This window comes from Crinia signifera, chromosome 11 (assembly GCF_055691185.1).
Source record: "Crinia signifera chromosome 11, ASM5569118v1, whole genome shotgun sequence".
Classification (NCBI taxonomy): Eukaryota; Metazoa; Chordata; class Amphibia; order Anura; family Myobatrachidae; genus Crinia; species Crinia signifera.
The window spans coordinates 4,705,332-4,724,663 of NC_139227.1; positions in this window are offsets into that span (position 1 = coordinate 4,705,332).

The window sequence follows — 19,332 nt, forward strand, 5'->3', positions numbered from 1 at the left end:
GGTAGGTTCTGCTACTTGGGAAGTACAGGAAAGTACACTGACAGTAGTAGCATCATACCCCCCTCACCCTCCTCCTTCCCCCCATAAGTCAGCCACACAGCATATGAGAGGCCGGGGAAGTGGCACAGGCAGCAGGTGCAGTGGGCACAGAGCCGCTGGTGAGCGCTGCACAGTGCTGAGCAGTAAGAGGAGCATTTGGTTACTTACTGTCTCCCTTCCCATCTACTGGCCAGTGAGCTCTGTGCCACTGCCTGTGCCACTTGCCCGGCCTCTCATATGCTGTGTGACTGACTTATGGGGGGGGGGGGGGGCAGGGTGAGGGGGGTATGACGCTACTGTCAGTGTACTTTCCTGTACTTCCCAAGCAGCAGAACTCACCATCCCAGCTCCATACAGGTGGAAATCACTGTGCACGAGTGAGTGCACAGCAGCAGTGAGCAGTTACAGAGCACATTGCCCAGCATACGGCTCATTCTCACAGTGCAGAGCTCTTCTGCATCTCCTGGTACTCACTGGGCTCCCTGCTCTGTGCCATCCAGTGAGGGGCAGCAGCTGTCATGGGGATATCCTGCGCTCAGGGGGTGGAGGCTGTGCTCAACAAGTGATGTGCAGCAGCAACACCCACTCAGGGGAGGCTCTGTCACACACAGGGCCGGTGCTAGGCGCCCTCCTGCAAACAATACATTTTGCGCCCTCCTACAAACACAGCACACTACACTACATCGGTTCAACCCTGCACCTCCTCCCCTCACACACTACACTACTGCCACTACCCTGCACCACAAATTACATGATTGCTATCCTGCACCCCACACACTACAAAATCATTGCTACCCTGCACCCCATCTCTGTGCATATAACTGCCACTAACCCTGCACCCCCTAACCACACACATTACACTACCGTTGCTACCTTGCAACTCCCTCCCCGCACTTACTACTCAACTGCTGTGACCCTGCACCACACTCACTATGCTACCACCACCACACTGCACCCAATTCCCTAGTACACACTACACTAACACCGCTACCCTACACCTCCTACCCTACCTTACACAAACTACACTACCACCACTACACTGCACCACACTCTGTGCACGCACTAAACCACTTCCGCTACCCTACACCTACTACCACTACCTTATACACATGCCGCTACCACGACTACACTGCACCGCACTCCCCGCACACACTGCACTACAGCTGCTACCCTACCTTACACACAATATGCTACCACCGCTGCACTGTACCCCATTCCCCGCGCACACTGAACTATAGCTGCACAAGCAGAAAACACAGTGTGCATGCATTTTTAGTGATCCATGAGGGTGGCAGGCTTGGTCCGTCGATGTTACCAATGAAGTTACTGGGAGGGGGAGTAGGGTTTGGGGGGCGCTTCGCCCTAGCACATTGATTAATGGGAATAGATACCATGCCCATGGGCACGGCATCTATTCACAAAGGAGCAGGGATGGATGGGCAGGCTATTCTAGCAGGGTGAATTTTGCCCTTGAAAATCAGGCTAAAACCCACTGTTTCTAATATAACCCCCATCCCAGCACACATTAACACCCCTCCCCAGCACACATCACATACCTGACAGTGCTGATGTGGCTGGCTGTAGGGCTGGCTCCTCTATTCATGCTTTCTGGCTCCTCCAGTGAGTGCACATGTGTGCACCATGCTCAGCAGCAGAGCATCAGGAGGAGTGGCTGCTGGGCTGCTGCTATGGGGTGGGGGGAGGGTGAGCTGCGCTGCAGAGCAGCCAGAGACTGCTCTCTGTTCTCACAGGGGACGGAAGAGAGGGGGTGCAATGCTGCTGGCTGCTGCCCAAAAAAAGCGCCATTACATATGATATGCCATGCTGCCAGCACCGCTGTATGTCACACAGTGTGATAGGCGCAGGCAGCGGCTGCTGGCAGCAACATTGTAGACACCTCCTGTGGTCTCCATACCAGTGTATGCAAAGCCTCCCTGCTTTGCATACACTGCTGAGCGGCGGGGGGATCTTAGCGGGGGGACGGACTGCTGAGCGGCGCCGGATGGTGACACAGCAGCGCTCGCCTGGGACAGGATCTCTGGGCACGCCGCATTGGGGATCAGAGGGCGGAGCCGTGAGTCATCACTCACGAGCTCCGCAAAGGACCATGGGAGCGGCTGCACATGCGCAGCAGCCCTCCCACGCCATATTGGAAATGGGCAAAACGCCGCGGCCGCTAAGCTAACCACTGAGATCGCGGTCCGCGGCCCAGCCAGGGGGGTGGGGGAGAATTGGCCGGCCGATTGTAATGTTTTATAGGCCGGCCCACCGGGAAGTGGCCCGATTTCCCGGTGGGCCAATCCGCCCCTGGGCATGCCCTTTTCTATCCAAAAATATCAGTCAACATGGAAACCTATGAGCCTGAAGCTTTCTGGAAGCAAGGGCAGCAGCCTGAAAGCTTACTTGATGTTTTGCCATAAAGGCTTCCTTGCCCTGCCATCAGGTAGATGAATGGACTTTGACAAAGTCCTTTGCCGACATGATCAAGCACTAGGTGTTTTAACTAGAGATGTGCGGCGGCCACTTTTTCGGGTTTTGGTTTTGGATCTGGATTTCCCTTCGTGTTTTGGATCTGGATTGGTTTTGGCAAAACCACCCTTGCGGGTTTTGGTTTTGGATCTGGATTTTTTTGGAAAAATGCTAAAAATTGCTAAAATAACAGATTTTGGGCCTGTTTTTGCCCCTAAAGTATTATTAAGCTCAACAACATTAATTTCCACTCATTTCTAGTCAATTTTGATCCGTTCACAATGGACACTGGATATAGGCCGTCACACTGGACACTGGACACAGCCCGTTACACTGGACACTGGATATAGTCCATCACACTGGACACTAGATATATGCCGTCACACTGGACACTAGATATATGCCATCACACTGGACAATGGATATATGCCGTCACACTGGACAATAGATATAGTCCAACACACTGGACAATTGATATATATGCCCTCACACTGGACACTGGATATATGCCGACACACTGGACAATGGATATAGGCCGTCACACTGGACACTAGATATATATGCCCTCACACTGGACACTGGATACAGCCTGTCACCCTGGACACAGTCCCTGGACAATGGACACAGCCCCTGGACAATGGACACAGCCACTGGACAATGGACACAGCCCCTGGACAATGGACACAGCCCCTGGACACTGGACACAGCCCCTGGACACAGCCCCTGGACAGTGGACACAGCCCCTGGACAGTGGACACATCCCCTGTACACTGGACACAGCCCCTGGATACAGGACACCACCCCTGTACACTGGACACAGCCCCTGTACACTGGACACAGCCCCTGTACACTGGACACAGCCCGTGTACACTGGACACAGCCCCTGACACACTGGACACAGCCCCTTGTATTATGGACACTGCAGCCCCTGTACACTGAGTGTACAGTCAGCAGCACTGCAGCCCCTGCGTGTGAGCACTGCAGCACCTAGTTTACAACAAAATACAAAATCAGTCACTAAATAAATCACAGCACAGGGCACAGGGCATGGGGCACAGAGCACAGAGCATGGAGCACAGAGCACAGAGCACAGAGCACAGGGTACAGGGCACAGAGCATGGAGCACAGAGCACAGAGCACAGAGCACAGGGTACAGGGCACAGAGCATGGAGCACAGAGCACAGAGCACAGGGCACAGGGTACAGGGCACAGAGCATGGAGCACAGAGCACAGGGCACGGGGCACGGAGCACGGAGCATGGAGCACAGATCCCAACCACCCTCTCCTATAATGGAGTGAAGATGGCAGGGCGCGCGTGCGTCTTATATAGAATCCAGATCCCGCGAGAATCCGATGAATTCAGGAATTCAGGCGGGAACTCCTGAGCCAACGCGGATCCTGACTCGGATCACCATATTCGGATCTGACGGATCCCGGAGATCCGGACCCGCTCATCTCTAGTTTTAACCATCTGCTAACACCAGGCCTGTCATTCTGAGTTTTCATTTTTTATTCATTTATCTCTGTTTATTTTACCTTCCCTCTTATTCCATCACAGGGCTTTGCACTTGCGCATATATCCGCATGTGCAAACTCTGACCATCGGCGACAGGGCAGAATTCAAGGCCTGATTCAGGTTGGCTCGGTAAGCTGCAAACATTGCAGATTATTGAGCACCTGTGATGACGCCCGCCACCTGTATGAATGCACGCCGCCCCGCTACCGCTGATTCCTCTTGGTAACAGGAACATATCCCCTCGCGTGCCTCCGCTGCAGGAGAAATCGTTCCATGGTCACAACCATCAAATGATTTTCCTGCCTACGCAAATAACAGTCAGTGAAATGTGACTTTTATATGCGTGCGTCTGAACGAAGACAGCGCGCAGCATCCTGTGATGTCAGCCCTCTGCCCCGGCAGGCATCGGCCCGCCTGTGTTCACATGGGGATACCCAGCATTTGCTTGGGCGCACCCACAGTTTTTGTGGGCACACCCAGGATACGATGCACAGCCCCGATGCTTGCGAATAGCTTTTCTATACAAGTCATTCGGAAAGGGGGGCTGCACCTGCGCATAATAGACCAAGCACAGTCCCCAAAAGATCAGGACGGGGCCAAACTCGCTATATTGTGGGGTAATGATAATTGGTTTGCATCCTATTGGTTACCCGTCTGGTGAAAGCCATTCATTTACTTAAATATTTCACAACATCAGATGTAATGGTCTAAAGGTAACACACGGCATCATTATGTTCAAACACGATGGAACGGAGGTGATTAAGGGCCTGATTCAGAGATGAGTGCTAATGCAATCCCATACATGAAGATATGCTAACACTGCAGCCACGTGGAAGGGCATCTAGACACCCACTGGTGGCCTCGCACATATCACCTATGTACAAACAGCCAACAACAGTTTGTTTTGTGCAAGATGTCAGATGTTAAATGAGAAATTCATCAAAAACATACACATTGTGAATGGGATGCATAAGCCGTTGGGTACAACTTCGAATCACCCTACATATGGGGCCTTATTCTGGTTCACTCTTTCAGATGCGCGTTCGTTCGTAAATGACCGATCGCAACGCACTTCGGACCTTCAAAGAACACACGGCTACATGTCATCCGCATCCATTCACACGGACTTTCAAAGAAGAGGGAGTGTCTTCGGACTGTATCCACACGTCCGTGTGCGGTTGGAACTCAAAGATTCAGCACGGTCCTACTGCGTCCGAAGGGACGGGAAGCTGACCGTACGCACCGAATTGGCGTTTTTGCACCCACATCACAAATCTATTCGGAAATCATGCTTCACCCACATTACACACTTATCCAATTATGCTACCTCCTAACATATATATTATTTATATTTGTAATCAATTACTTCCTAATTGACACTTAAACACATTACTTCCTATTGAGATTAACCCTTACATCATGTTACGTTTTATTAGTTCATTGTTGCACCTTTACCTGTGTTTATGTAGGCATACTATATATTAATTGCAAGGCAAATGTAATATCAAAAAATTTACAAAATGTGATTAACACATAATAAATGAGAAATAACTACAGTTTAAAACACGGTACGTGTGTAATTAATCGTGCATACTGGCTAACGTTCTATATTTTTTTTAATTATCTAATTTTGTGTCATGCAATGAATGGGGCACTATAATAAAGCTAGATCGCCGTGCACACACACACACACACACACACACACACACACACACACACACACACACACACCACCACCGCACCTTCAGCAATGTTTTTCATTACCCTTCACTTTCTTCCACTTTATGCAATCACACATCTCTATACAGTATCTGCCTTTTGCAAGTTACATAAATATATTACACAATATACAATTTTTTTTTATTAAAGCAAAATTTTTGCAAACGTGTGTGCTGTTTCACATTAATGTAATTGCCAGATTTGCATATAGATTTGGGTAACACAGTTATGTCCATTGAGTGCAGTGTAAATGTGGCCCAGATACCAACAATAAAGTACAATAAACGTGTTTGCGCCATATATTCATCTATTTTGTATTGCTCCATTTAGCCAGCAATGACTTAGTGGTTCCAATTAAAGCTGTGAAAAGTGTTTAATTAATCAGTAATGACCAGAGGACTGGATTGTATTGTGCTGAGCTGCGAGTGTTTAAGGTACAGGCGTACTAATTGGGCGATCCGAATGCCTAGCGCATGAACCAATGCCCTCCGAGAAGTGAAAGCTGCTTGTTGTCACTGAAGATTTCTGCCATGTTGGTTCGATGGCGCTCGGTGTCCGGTCCGAATGCACGCCTACCACAGTTCATGCACTCCCACGTCTACGCACACATTAACGCCCAGTTTCGCCCACTTTGAAACCGCGCCCTTATACAAGCCCACATTACGCCCATATTACGCCCATCTTTCCCGAGAGTATTCGGCGGACATTTGTAGACTGTATTGCTGAGAACAAGTGCGGAGACACAGAGTTGCACATACGGAGCTATCATCTATGGTTTCATGTAACACAACCTTACAGAGCAACACAAATACCCCATACCCTTGTTGACCATGTGTCATGACCCGCTCCCCTGGATCAGTTCACCTCACTCATGTGGCCTCCTGGCCATTCCTGTGGTCCGCTGTGCATGCTTTGTCTCCTGGATCACCAAGTGGATGTCATCTCCTGCTTGGCAGTGGCTGTGTGATTAGGCGCCAGCCATGGCAGTCTTGAATCTCATCATCTGTTTCATGCAATACTTGACATTATTTCTGTATACATTGGAAACACCTTTATTATTACAGAAAATACAAGGTATAACTTTTAGGAATATAACAATAAAGTAAATGAAAAACTTAATGTGTAATTAACAGATGTCTCATCAAAGTTTGAAGCATTACTAGAGCAATTGGATGGGTGCCGGATGGCCTTCCAACAGTCGGGATCCCAACTTGCAGAAAGAAAAAATGTCCCTAGCATCTGTCTAGGGTTTCCACTAATCTGCTGAAGTATCAGACTGGAAGTGGTTATCTCTGACATCACTGACCCACACAACGAAAAATCCTTGGGCACATCTGTGTTATTACAGTACAAACGCCCCGAAAACACCATGTTTCCACCTCGAAATATAAGCTTCCTGTCAAACAGACTGCGAATACTCTGCAACTTTTATGCACACGGATATTTTTGACTAATTTATTTAATATTATTTATTAACAGTTTCTTATATAGCGCACACAGATTCCGCAGCGCTGTACAGAGAATATTATTACCAGTTATTATATAGCGCACACATATTCCGCAGCGCTGTACAGAGAATATTTGAACATTCACATCAGTCCCTGCCCCAGTGGAGTTTACAATCTATATTCCCTACCACATGTACACGCACAAACAGACATTATAGGGTTAATTTTGTTAGGAGTCAAATAACCTACTAGTATATTTTTTGGATTGTGAGGAAACCGGAGTACCCGGGGGTAACCCACGCAAGTACGGGGAGAATATACAAACTCAGCACAGTTAGGGCCATGGAGGGGATAGAACCCATGACCTCAGTGCTGTGAGGCAATAATGCTAACCATTACACCATCCGTACTGCCCCGTATATATAACACATGGTGGGGATAGAACCCATGACCTCAGCGCTGTGAGGCAGTAATGTAACCATTACACCATCCATACTGCCCCGTATATATAACACATGGTGGGAATGGAACCCATGACCTCAGCGCTGTGAGGCAGTAATGCTAACCATTACACCATCTGTACTGCCCCGTATATGTAACACATGGTGGGGATAGAACCCATGACCTCAGCGCTGTGAGGCAGTGATGCTATAACCATTACACCATCTGTACTGCCCTGTATATATAACACATGGTGGGGATAGAACCCATGACCTCAGCGCTGTGAGGCAGTAATGTAACCATTACACCATCCGTACTGCCCCGTATATATAACACATGGTGGAGATAGAACCCATAACCTCAGCGCTGTGAGGCAGTAATGCTAACCATTACACCATCCGTACTGCCCCGTATATATAACACATGGTGGGGATAGAACCCATGACCTCAGTGCTGTGAAGCAGTAATGCTAACCATTACACCATCCGTACTGCCCTGTATATATAACACATGGTGGAGATAGAACCAATGACCTCAGCGCTGTGAGGCAATAATGCTAACCATTACACAATCCGTGCTGCCCCGTGTATATAACACATGGTGGGAATAGAACCCATGACCTCAGCGCTGTGAGGCTGTAATGTAACCATTACACCGTCTGTACTACCCCGTATATATAACACATGGTGGGGATAGAACCCATGACCTTAGCGCTGTGAGGCAGTAATGCTAACCATTACACCATCCGTACTGCCCCGTATATATAACACATGGTGGGGATAAAACCCATGACCTCAGCGCTGTGAGGCAGTAATGCTAACCATTACACCATCCGTACTGCCCCGTATATATAACACATGGTGGGGATAGAACCCATGACCTCAGTGCTGTGAGGCAGTAATACTAACCATTACACCATCCGTACTGCCCTGTATATATAACACATGGTGGGGCTAGAACCCATGACCTCAGCGCTGTGAGGCAGTAATGCTAACCATTACACCATCCGTACTGCCCCGTATATATAACACATGGTGGGGATATAACCCATGACCTCAGTGCTGTGAGGCAGTAATGCTAACCATTACACCATCCGTACTGCCCCCTATATATAACACATGGTGGGGATAGAACCCATGACCTCAGTGCTGTGAGGCAGTGATGCTATAACCATTACACCATCTGTACTGCCCTGTATATATAACACATGGTGGGGATAGAACCCATGACCTCAGCGCTGTGAGGCAATAATGTAACCATTACACCATCCGTACTGCCCCGTATATATAACACATGGTGGGGATAGAACCCATGACCTCAGTGCTGTGAGGCAGTAACGCTAACCATTACACCATCCGTACTGCCCCGTATATATAACACATGGTGGGGATAAAACCCATGACCTCAGCGCTGTGAGGCAGTAATGCTAACCATTATACCATCCGTACTGCCCTGTATATATAACACATGGTGGGAATAGAACCCATGACCTCAGCGCTGTGAGGAAGTAATGCTAACCATTACACCGTCCGTGGTGCCCCGTATATATAACACATGGTGGGAATAGAACCCATGACCTCAGTGCTGTGAGGCAGTAATGTAACCATTACACCATCCGTGCTGCCCCGTATATATAACACATGGTGGGAATAGAACCTATGACCTCAGCACTGTGAGGCAGTAATGCTAACCATTACACCATCCGTACTGCCCCGTATATATAACACATGGGGGTTTATTCTAGTTCATTCTTTCTGACAAAATCCTTCTTAGATGGACAAAACCATGTGCACTGCAGGGGGGCAGATGTAACATGTGCAGAGAGAATTAGATTTGGGTGAGTTATTTTGTTTCTGTGCAGGGAAAATACTGACTGCATGATTTTACACTTCAATATAGATCTACTTTGAAGAAAACCCCCACCCAAATCTAATTCTCTCTGCACAAGTTACATCTGCCCCACCCGCAGTGCACATGGTTTTGTCCATCTAAGAAGGATTTTGTCAGAAAGAATGGACTAGAATAACCCCCATGGTGTGGATAGAACCCATGACCTCAGTGCTGTGAGGCAGTAATGCTAACCATTACACCATCCGTGCTGCCCCGTATATATAACACATGGTGGGAATAGAACCCATGACCTCAGTGCTGTGAGGCAGTAATGCTAACCATTACACCGTCCGTGGTGCCCCGTATATATAACACATGGTGGGAATAGAACCCATGACCTCAGTGCTGTGAGGCAGTAATGTAACCATTACACCATCCGTACTGCCCCGTATATATAACACATGGTGGGAATAGAACCCATGACCTCAGTGCTGTGAGGCAGTAACGCTAACCATTACACCATCCGTACTGCCCCGTATATATAACACATGGTGGGGATAGAACCCATGACCTCAGTGCTGTGAGGCAGAAATGTAACCATTACACCATCCGTACTGCCCTGTATATATAACACATGGTGGGCATAGAACCCATGACCTCAGTGCTGTGAGGCAGTAATGCTAACCATTACACAATCCGTACTGCCCCGTACATATAAAACATGGTGGGAATAGAACCCATGACCTCAGTGCTGTGAGGTAGTAATGTAACCATTACACCATCTGTACTGCCCCGTATATATAACACATGGTGGGGATAGAACCCATGACCTCAGTGCTGTGAGGCAGTAATGCTAACCATTACACCATCTGTACTGCCCCGTATATATAACACATGGTGGGGATAGAACCCATGACCTCAGTGCTGTGAGGCAGTAATGTATCCATTACACCGTCCGTACTGCCCGTATATATAACACATGGTGGGGATAGAACCCATGACCTCGGTGCTGTTAGGCAGTAATGTTAACCATTACACCATCCGTACTGCCCTGTATATATAACACATGGTGGGTATAGAACCCATGACCTCAGTGCGGTGAGGCAGTAATGCTAACCATTACACCATCCGTGCTGCCCCGTATATATAACAGATGGTGGGAATAGAACCCATGACCTCAGTGCGGTGAGGCAGTAATGCTAACCATTACACCATCCGTACTGCCCTGTATATATAACACATGGTGGAGATAGAACCCATGACCTCAGTGCTGTGAGGCAGTAATGCTAACCACTACACCGTCCGTGCTGCCCCGTATATATAACACATGGTGGGGATAGAACCAATGACCTCAGTGCTGTGAGGCAGTAATGTAACCATTACACCATCCGTACTGCCCTGTATATATAACACATGGTGGGGATAGAACCCATGACCTCAGCGCTGTGAGGCAGTAATGCTAACCATTACATCATCCGTACTGCCCCGTATATATAACACATGGTGGGGATAGAACCCATGACCTCAGCGCTGTGAGGCAGTAATGTAACCATTACACCATCCGTACTGCCCTGTATATATAACACATGGTGGGGATAGAACCCATGACCTCAGCGCTGTGAGGCAGTAATGTAATCATTACACCGTCCGTACTGCCCCGTATATATAACACATGGTGGGGATAGAACACATGACCTCAGTGCTGTGAGGCAGTATTGCTAACCATTACACCGTCCGTACTGCCCCGTATATATAACACATGGTGGGGATAGAACCCATGACCTCAGTGCTGTGAGGCAGTAATGCTAACCATTACACCATCCGTACTGCCCCGTATATATAACACATGGTGGGGATAGAACCCATGACCTCAGCGCGGTGAGGCAATAATGCTAACCATTACACCATCCATGCTGCCCCAATTGACCCTGCACATACACGATGCCAGCAATGCTGTGCATGCACAGAAGTTCAATAATTGCTTAATTTGCAAATCTTTGATTAGCGATCAATCCTGAATTAGGCCCTTTATGTGAATTTACACTGTTTTGTAACATCAATATGTAAATACTTAATTATCTAAATCATGAAATTGATGTTGCTCTTTTTTTGTGTTTTGTACATTGTTGAATATTCCCACATTTGAATAATGGATCCTCTTTAATAATGGGTCTGTGCATTCTGTATTTTCTCAGTGGATAACGGCTCACTAATACCACTAACAAAGAAGTATCCGGGAGCTATACCGCACCGTGGGGGAAATATATCAAACCTCTCAAAGAAGACAGATGCAGAAATCGCTCATAGCTAATAACAAGCGTTACCTATCTCTGTAGAGAAGTGGAGAATAGAATCTATTTAATAAATTATATCTAGAAGCAGTTTGGCTTCTATGGGCAACTTTTTAATTTGCTTTCTTTAGAATTTTTGACACATCTCCCCCAGTGCGCCCCCCCCCCCCCCCCCCTGGTCTTATGCCAATGGACAAACATTTTCTGAGCACCTGCCTACTGAATGCAAGGGTATGTGATGCCTATATGAAGAAGTCCATTTGTAATTTATGGTATGAGACTTTGGGCCTGGTTCAGACCCATTGGGATGGGGAGGATACGGCCCCGTTTCTGATATTGGGGCTCTGCGCATGCGCAAATCCCTCGTGTGAAAGCCTTCAGCGAGAATCACATGCTCCGAGGCATTAGCATTGTCAGGGGAGGGAAGGGGACGGACAGGCGGATGGTGCAGACGAGCCCAAAAAACGTTGGATGTTCCCATGCGAATGCAGGAGTGTTGATGCTGCTGGGGGCGGACGGTTGACATCACACAACCTAGACTGACTTATACCTGTGAACAGTGAAATCATTCAATAGTTGGAGATCATCAAATGATTTTTCACCCATGTGTCCGCATGTGAGGGGATGTGAAAGCATACTCACCCCCTTGCTTGCAAATGCTGGTATTCGTGTGGTTGGGAGGGGGGGGGGGCTCATATGAACATAAGCAGCCTAAGGAGCAGGTGTGAATCAGGCCCTTTGTTCTTCCTGCCAACATTATCCTTGAAACTGGTACCAGATTCCGATTGCTGTATTATATATGGGACATTTGGGAGGGGGGTAAGATTGCTCTGGGTGCAACATTTTCCATGCAGAACACTTTGTTACAAATGTTTCCTAGATCAGCACAAGAGTACATGACCGGTCATTCATCTATTTGAGATCTGTAGACCGACTAGGGGGAGCGGAAATGTAAAAAGTCACTGTATCTGTCATACTGAAGCATCCCCTTTGGCACTCATTTTTAACTGCAGTTCTAGACTGCAATGATTACCCCCGTTTCATTGGGGTGTTTTTTGGAAAAGACTCACCTGGCTGGCAGTACAGAGCACATCTATATGCGTACCTACATAAACCGGTTTCCTTTGGGATCAAAAATGGAGCAATGGTACAAAATAAGACCTACTGTCCGTGTCCGGTACAAGATTGTCATCTGGTTAACCATAAGCCTTAATGTAGCAAAAATTGTTACTTTCAACTACAGATTAAAGTTAACCTTGATATTCATATGTTTGAAGCAGAAAACAACAACCTTATATTCAGGTTAATAAGGTAATAAATTGTTTACTTAAATGTGTTTATTCGTTCCCTTAAATATATATTTGCACCCCCCCAGACTTTGCCATCTGTGTTTGTCCAAAGCAACATTAGTGGAACACAAAGATTATATTCATATTTAATATAAACACATATCTGTTTGTTCCTTGCAGATTATTTTTTCAGCAATGATTAAAGCAATGCTTAAACTCCTTGGTGTGTTTTTAAGGATAGAAGCATATTAAGGTGACCTGCTGTGCCTCTTTTAAGGATGGCATTTCCCTCCCCTTTATTAAAGGTCAACTGACTTTAGATTATCCAGGCAGCTCAAGTGCGAATGCAATCTGTCATAGGGACCAGATATGTATCGCAAATCTAGCAAAATATAATCTTTAGGAATCATATTCTGAATACTATTTTGATTAAAAAATAGGAGCTTGGATTGATTCTAAACTAATATGTTAAGAAATGGCTCCAGAAGATTGAATTAACCCTGTCAAGTCTAAAAGTAATTCTACCCAAAAGACCAAACAGTTATATATAAAAAATACAAAATTCATATAAACATAGTTTGCATATGTAATATGTGTGTGTGTGTGTGTATATATAATTTTCTTATACATCTATTGGAATTTTTACTTATCAATAATTTCATCCATTCTATGTGTACCTTTTTTGTAAACCCCCTCACTTAATAAATTGTTTTTATTTGTGTATACCTGATATAGTCTTACTTCCTCCAAACTGGTCGCCGAGATCTAAAAGTATTTTAACCATATATACAGTATATATATATATATATATATATATATATATATATATATATATATCAGGTATACACAAATAAAAACAATTTATTAAGTGAGGGGGTTTACAAAAAAGGTACACATAGAATGGATTAAATTATTGGTAAGTAAAAATTCCAATAGATGTATAAGAAAATTTCATAAATCACAGTCAATATATAAGAACGGAATTCATATGCAGGATAAAAAGATTATAGATATAAAAAAGGGGTAACGCTTAGCTTATGGATAAGAAGTGAGGTAGGTCTCAGAAGCTGGTCAAAATGTTTTGTCATTTGTGACTTCTTCAGGGGGTGGGGAAATTTTGGGGGATGTGTTTGCTTCATTTGAAACATATATTGATTCTCTTTCACTCTGTTTTTCTTCTCTTGGCGCCGAATCCCGTTTCATTCTGTATATATATATATATATATATATATATATATATAAAAAATGGGGTACCCCTTCAATGCGCTAATACCAATATACTGAGGCAGCAACTCAATTTGTCCTCCCTGTTAGTGGAGGAAAGGAAGAGAAATAGAAAAAGCGGAAAGAGAGTGCGCCACTAATACGAATTTACACCACCACAATCACTGTAATATTACAGAGTCATATTATAAAACGGTAGTTTTAATACAAAATCACATAAAAACAATTGATAAAAGATTTTGTCTTGTAGTTCATCGATTTCATATGACAGAAGTATCTTGTATTGATTTTCACAAAAGACAGAAAACACCCAACGCATTTCGTCAACAAGTGACTTCCTCAGGGGTAATAGTTCATTATTTAGATCAAACACTGGATGCACAATTTGCGTATACTAGTGTCTTATCAAAAGCAACGAGTGGAGGGATCTCTGTTGGATCTTATTTGGATGTGCATAATAGGCAGCATCACTATGTGGATCAAAACACTGGATGCACAATTTGCATATAATAGTGTCTTATCAAAAACAACGAGTGGAGGGATCTCCGTTGGATCCTATTTGGATGTGCATAATAGGCAGCATCCAATTTGGATAAAAATTTCTAAAAATCTGATTATCCAGCAGGAACAGAAAGAAAGTGATATTCTACCAAACACCTTTTGTATAGTGAGAGAAGGGGCGCCTGTCTGTCATCCACTGCCAATATATATACCGTATATACTTGAGTATAAGTCGACCCGAATCTAAGCCGAGGCACCTAATTTTACAACAAAAAACGGTGAAAACTCATTGACTCAAGTGGGACCCTCACTCGAGTATAAGCCGAGGGGGGCTTTTTTAGCATAAAAAATGTCTTGCATGTCATGTCCTGAGGAAAATGGCTAAGTGCCATTGAAACGTCGACCGCATTGACATGCTGATGTCGACTTTTTTCTGCATAAAATTTACTTGAAAAACCCCATGGAGTGACGCCAGTTTTTCTACAATATATATATATATATATATATATATATATATATATATATATATATATATATATATATAAAAAAACAAGAATAACCCTTTCACTGCGCTAAGATAGTAGGCCGCACCTCTATAAGTCCCCCCTGTTAGTGGGGGAAGGAGGACAACAGATACAACAAATATATAGAGTGCGCCTTTGTTTGTGTCACCACCACCACCAAAAGACAGGTGTATAATTGACACTTTTTTGAAATTTCATACAATTTATTAAAAATGAGTAAAAGACGTTTTCAGCAAAATTTCATTCGTATGTAGTCATATTTTCCATCACTCCAATAACCCGACGCGTTTCGTCATTATGACTTCATCTGGGGTATAACAAAAAATGACTCTAGGTGGTAAGAGACAAAAAGTTGGCTTAAATATTTAGTATTTCCATCACATTTATGGAATTTTCATTGTATGTGTAATAGTATACATACCGGTAGAAATAAGCTTCAACTTAAAAAAGACTGGTTCTTCTTTAATTCTTGAACCGACTAAAGTTTTAAAATTCTGTAATAATTATATAGCAACATAATTAGAAGGTGAGCTTTTTGATGGTAAATTCATAATAATAATTATTTCATAATATCATGAGGAGATAAAGGGAGGTACAGGTACATACCAATCACGATGTTGAAATGGGGCAAAAATAGGGTGATGAGTGGAGAGGTGAATTCGTCTGTCCTCTCTAGAATACAATGGGGGTTCATGTAACCAGTGTACTTAAACCGAGAAAAAAACATTTTTTGGGCACAGACATTATATTATAGAGATGGCCCAAAGGTATCCATATTGGCCCAACGTTATCCATATTGGAGTAGTGTCTATTTTAGGACCTGTTATCTAGCCTGACAAATTCATATATTATAATCCCCTATCACGGGGGGAAAGAGTCCATACAGAAATGTACTCACAGTATGGTACCTTAGTCTCACTGTCAATTCAACTATAGTATATAGCATATGTAATAATAGCAACGGTAATATTCAAAAAATGATTCATATGTGGGGCTGCGGATTCCACATTTACAACTCATCTTACAAACAGTACTCAATATAACATTTCTGTCATATACGGTAACATTGTGACAATCAAATGTTACATGCTAATAAGAAGCTACAAGTCCCATGGATAAATTCCTAACACAAACAAAGCTGATTCAATGAGGGCACTTTGTTGCAATTGACAACAGTGTGATCAGGGCTTATGTCAACTATATATATACAAAAACTTTGGCACCTGTGCCAGCCCATAGCGCGATTTTTGGATTATCTATTACAACCACTGATATTAAGATTTATACACAGTAATCCCTCTTACAGAAGGCATTAACTCAGTGCGCGACTTCCTTGAGGCCAATCAATTTGCAGATCTCAGCATACCACTGTTCTTGGAATTATTGGAATTCACATTAAAGAAAAACTATTTTTTGCATCAGGGCAAATACTTTTTACAACTTAGCGGATGTGCGATGGGGTCCAATGTGGCCCCGTCGCTAGCAAATATTTACATGTTTGCCATGGGAAAAAAAAATTCTTCTCTGACCCTGATATTATTCAAAACATCTGTCTATATACAAGGTACATAGACGATTTACTCCTGTTATGGACTGGTTCAGAAATGGCACTCCAAAGACTAGTGGAGACAATCAACAACATGGACACCCCCATCAAATTGACTCACACATACAGCATGGTGAGCATAGACTATCTAGATGTCACCTTAAGTGTCCAAGACCACAAAATAAAAACAACAGTCTTCCACAAGCCCACAGACAAGAACAGTCTGTTAAACCATAGCAGTTGTCATCCTGCAGCTTTAAAACGAGGTTTGCCAAAGTCCCAAATGTACAGAGTGGCACGTATCACAAGTGACCCAGAATGCTTGAATCAAGCCCTGGACCACATCGTGAACTTATTCATTGAGAGGGGATATGATCACACCCAACTATTGATTACCAAGCAAGAAGTCATCAAGAAGACCCGCGCCTCTTTGTTACACCCTACAGTTAAACCTTCTGTGGATACCAGAATACCGTTCATTATGAAATACACGGCAGTCAATTCCATCACTCCTAAAGCTCTGAGAGCTCTATGGCCAATTGCATCTAGTGACGCCAGTCTCAAGTGTGCACAAAACAAAACGCTGATGCCATGTTACAAACGTGGTAGAAACCCTTAAAGACATCCTCATGAAAACTAACCCAGCACCTCCAGTACCACCACCACTGTTTAACATTCAAGCCAAAAGAACAGGATGTTACAGATGTCCATCATTTACAACATGCCAATATTTGGAACCTGGATCTTTCTTTGTACATCCACACAACGGCCAGAAATACCACATCAAACATGTAGTCACATGCACGACACAGTTTGTGGTATATTATTTATTATTTATTTACAGTTTCTTATATAGCGCAGCAGATTCTGTTGCGCTTTACAATAGTATATATGATAGAGTGCCCGTGTGGGTTATATTACATCGGTCAAACCAGCACCCAGTTTCGCATCAGAGCAGCTTGGCATCGGTCAGCTATAAAAACAGCTCTAGAGGGCAAAGATATAGACCAACCGGTTCCCCGGCATTTCAAATCTGCTGGGCATCCACTATCAAGTCTAAAGTGTAAGATCATTGACTTTATACCACCTTTACCAAGAGGAGGAGACAGACAGAGGCTTCTTATTCAGAGGGAAGCCAAATGGATTTACATCCTGAATACCGTGGCACCAGCTGGACTAAATGAAAAGTTTTCGTTTAATGTCTTTTTATAATCCATCTATATGTTGCCCGCTTTCTTCCCCTCTTCCATGATCTAATACATCCACCTACTTGGTTCTATTTGTTAACACAGGGGCATCTTATCAATGGTCTCATTAGGACACAGATATATACCTTTAAGGACCTTATCAACTATCCCCATTACTAATCACTGGTGCCTTCTCTTCCTGCATTAGAAAGTCCATAAGCCTCAATCCATTAATTGTTATGTATATGTATAAGTATTTAGCAGGCCGGCATGACAGACCACTTATAACTATTGTTATCACTATATAACTCTTTCTTCTTCCTCTTCTTTTACTAGACACATTTTTTATTTACAGGTCCACTAGGGGTTACTTTATTATCACTATCTCACCGCTTTGTTTACATTATATAATACACGCGCAAAGACCTACAGAGATGCTTATATTTTCTCTTTGCCTTATCACCCAATAGGAGCTGTAAACCTGCCCCCATTATGACGCCGTCTGGTGAACCGCAAACACGGAAACCAGTGCGTGTCACGGAGCCAGACGCTGAGCGGAAGTGACGCAACGGCAATCCAGTGACGCGCCGGGACCCGGAAGTTGAGCGCATGCCGGCGGGATCGTGGCGGGGAACGGAGCAGCACCGGAGACACACCTCTAGGACCCAAACTACTTAAGTCAGGTAAGACTGCACACACACCACACTGTCCTGGCACTGGTACACTTTCATTCTGCAGCCCACATCCTGACGAAATGGCCGTAGGGGCCATGAAACGTTGATGACACTGCTGGAGCACCTTGTAATGTATCTTTTTTTTAATACAATTTATTCTTTGTCTTTGGGGACAAAAAACTGCTGTGTATATATATATATATATATATATATATATATATATATATATATGGAAAGAGAATGGTTACCCCACTCTAAAGGAATGGAGCAGCACCTCTGAAAGGCCGCCTGTTAGACGGGACCAAGGGTTTAGAAATGCAGAAGAGTATTCAGAGGGCGCTCCCCAATAAGACAACAATTTTTGTTAAAAAACAAAAATTTAATAATAATTCAGATAATCCATTGGATCAGTATAATAATGCTTTGTTCACAGTTGTAAGATGTCGAAAACACATGTGGCCCAACGCGTTTCCTCACACACGTGACTTCATCAGGGACAATATGGACAGTAGACACCTTTCATTTTCTCAAAAATGTTAATAATCCATGGGGTCCTTAGACCGACTTCAGAATCTAGGAATGGTCTGAATTTGAAAAAGTCGCCACCAATGTATAGGATCCTCTTTTTCTGATT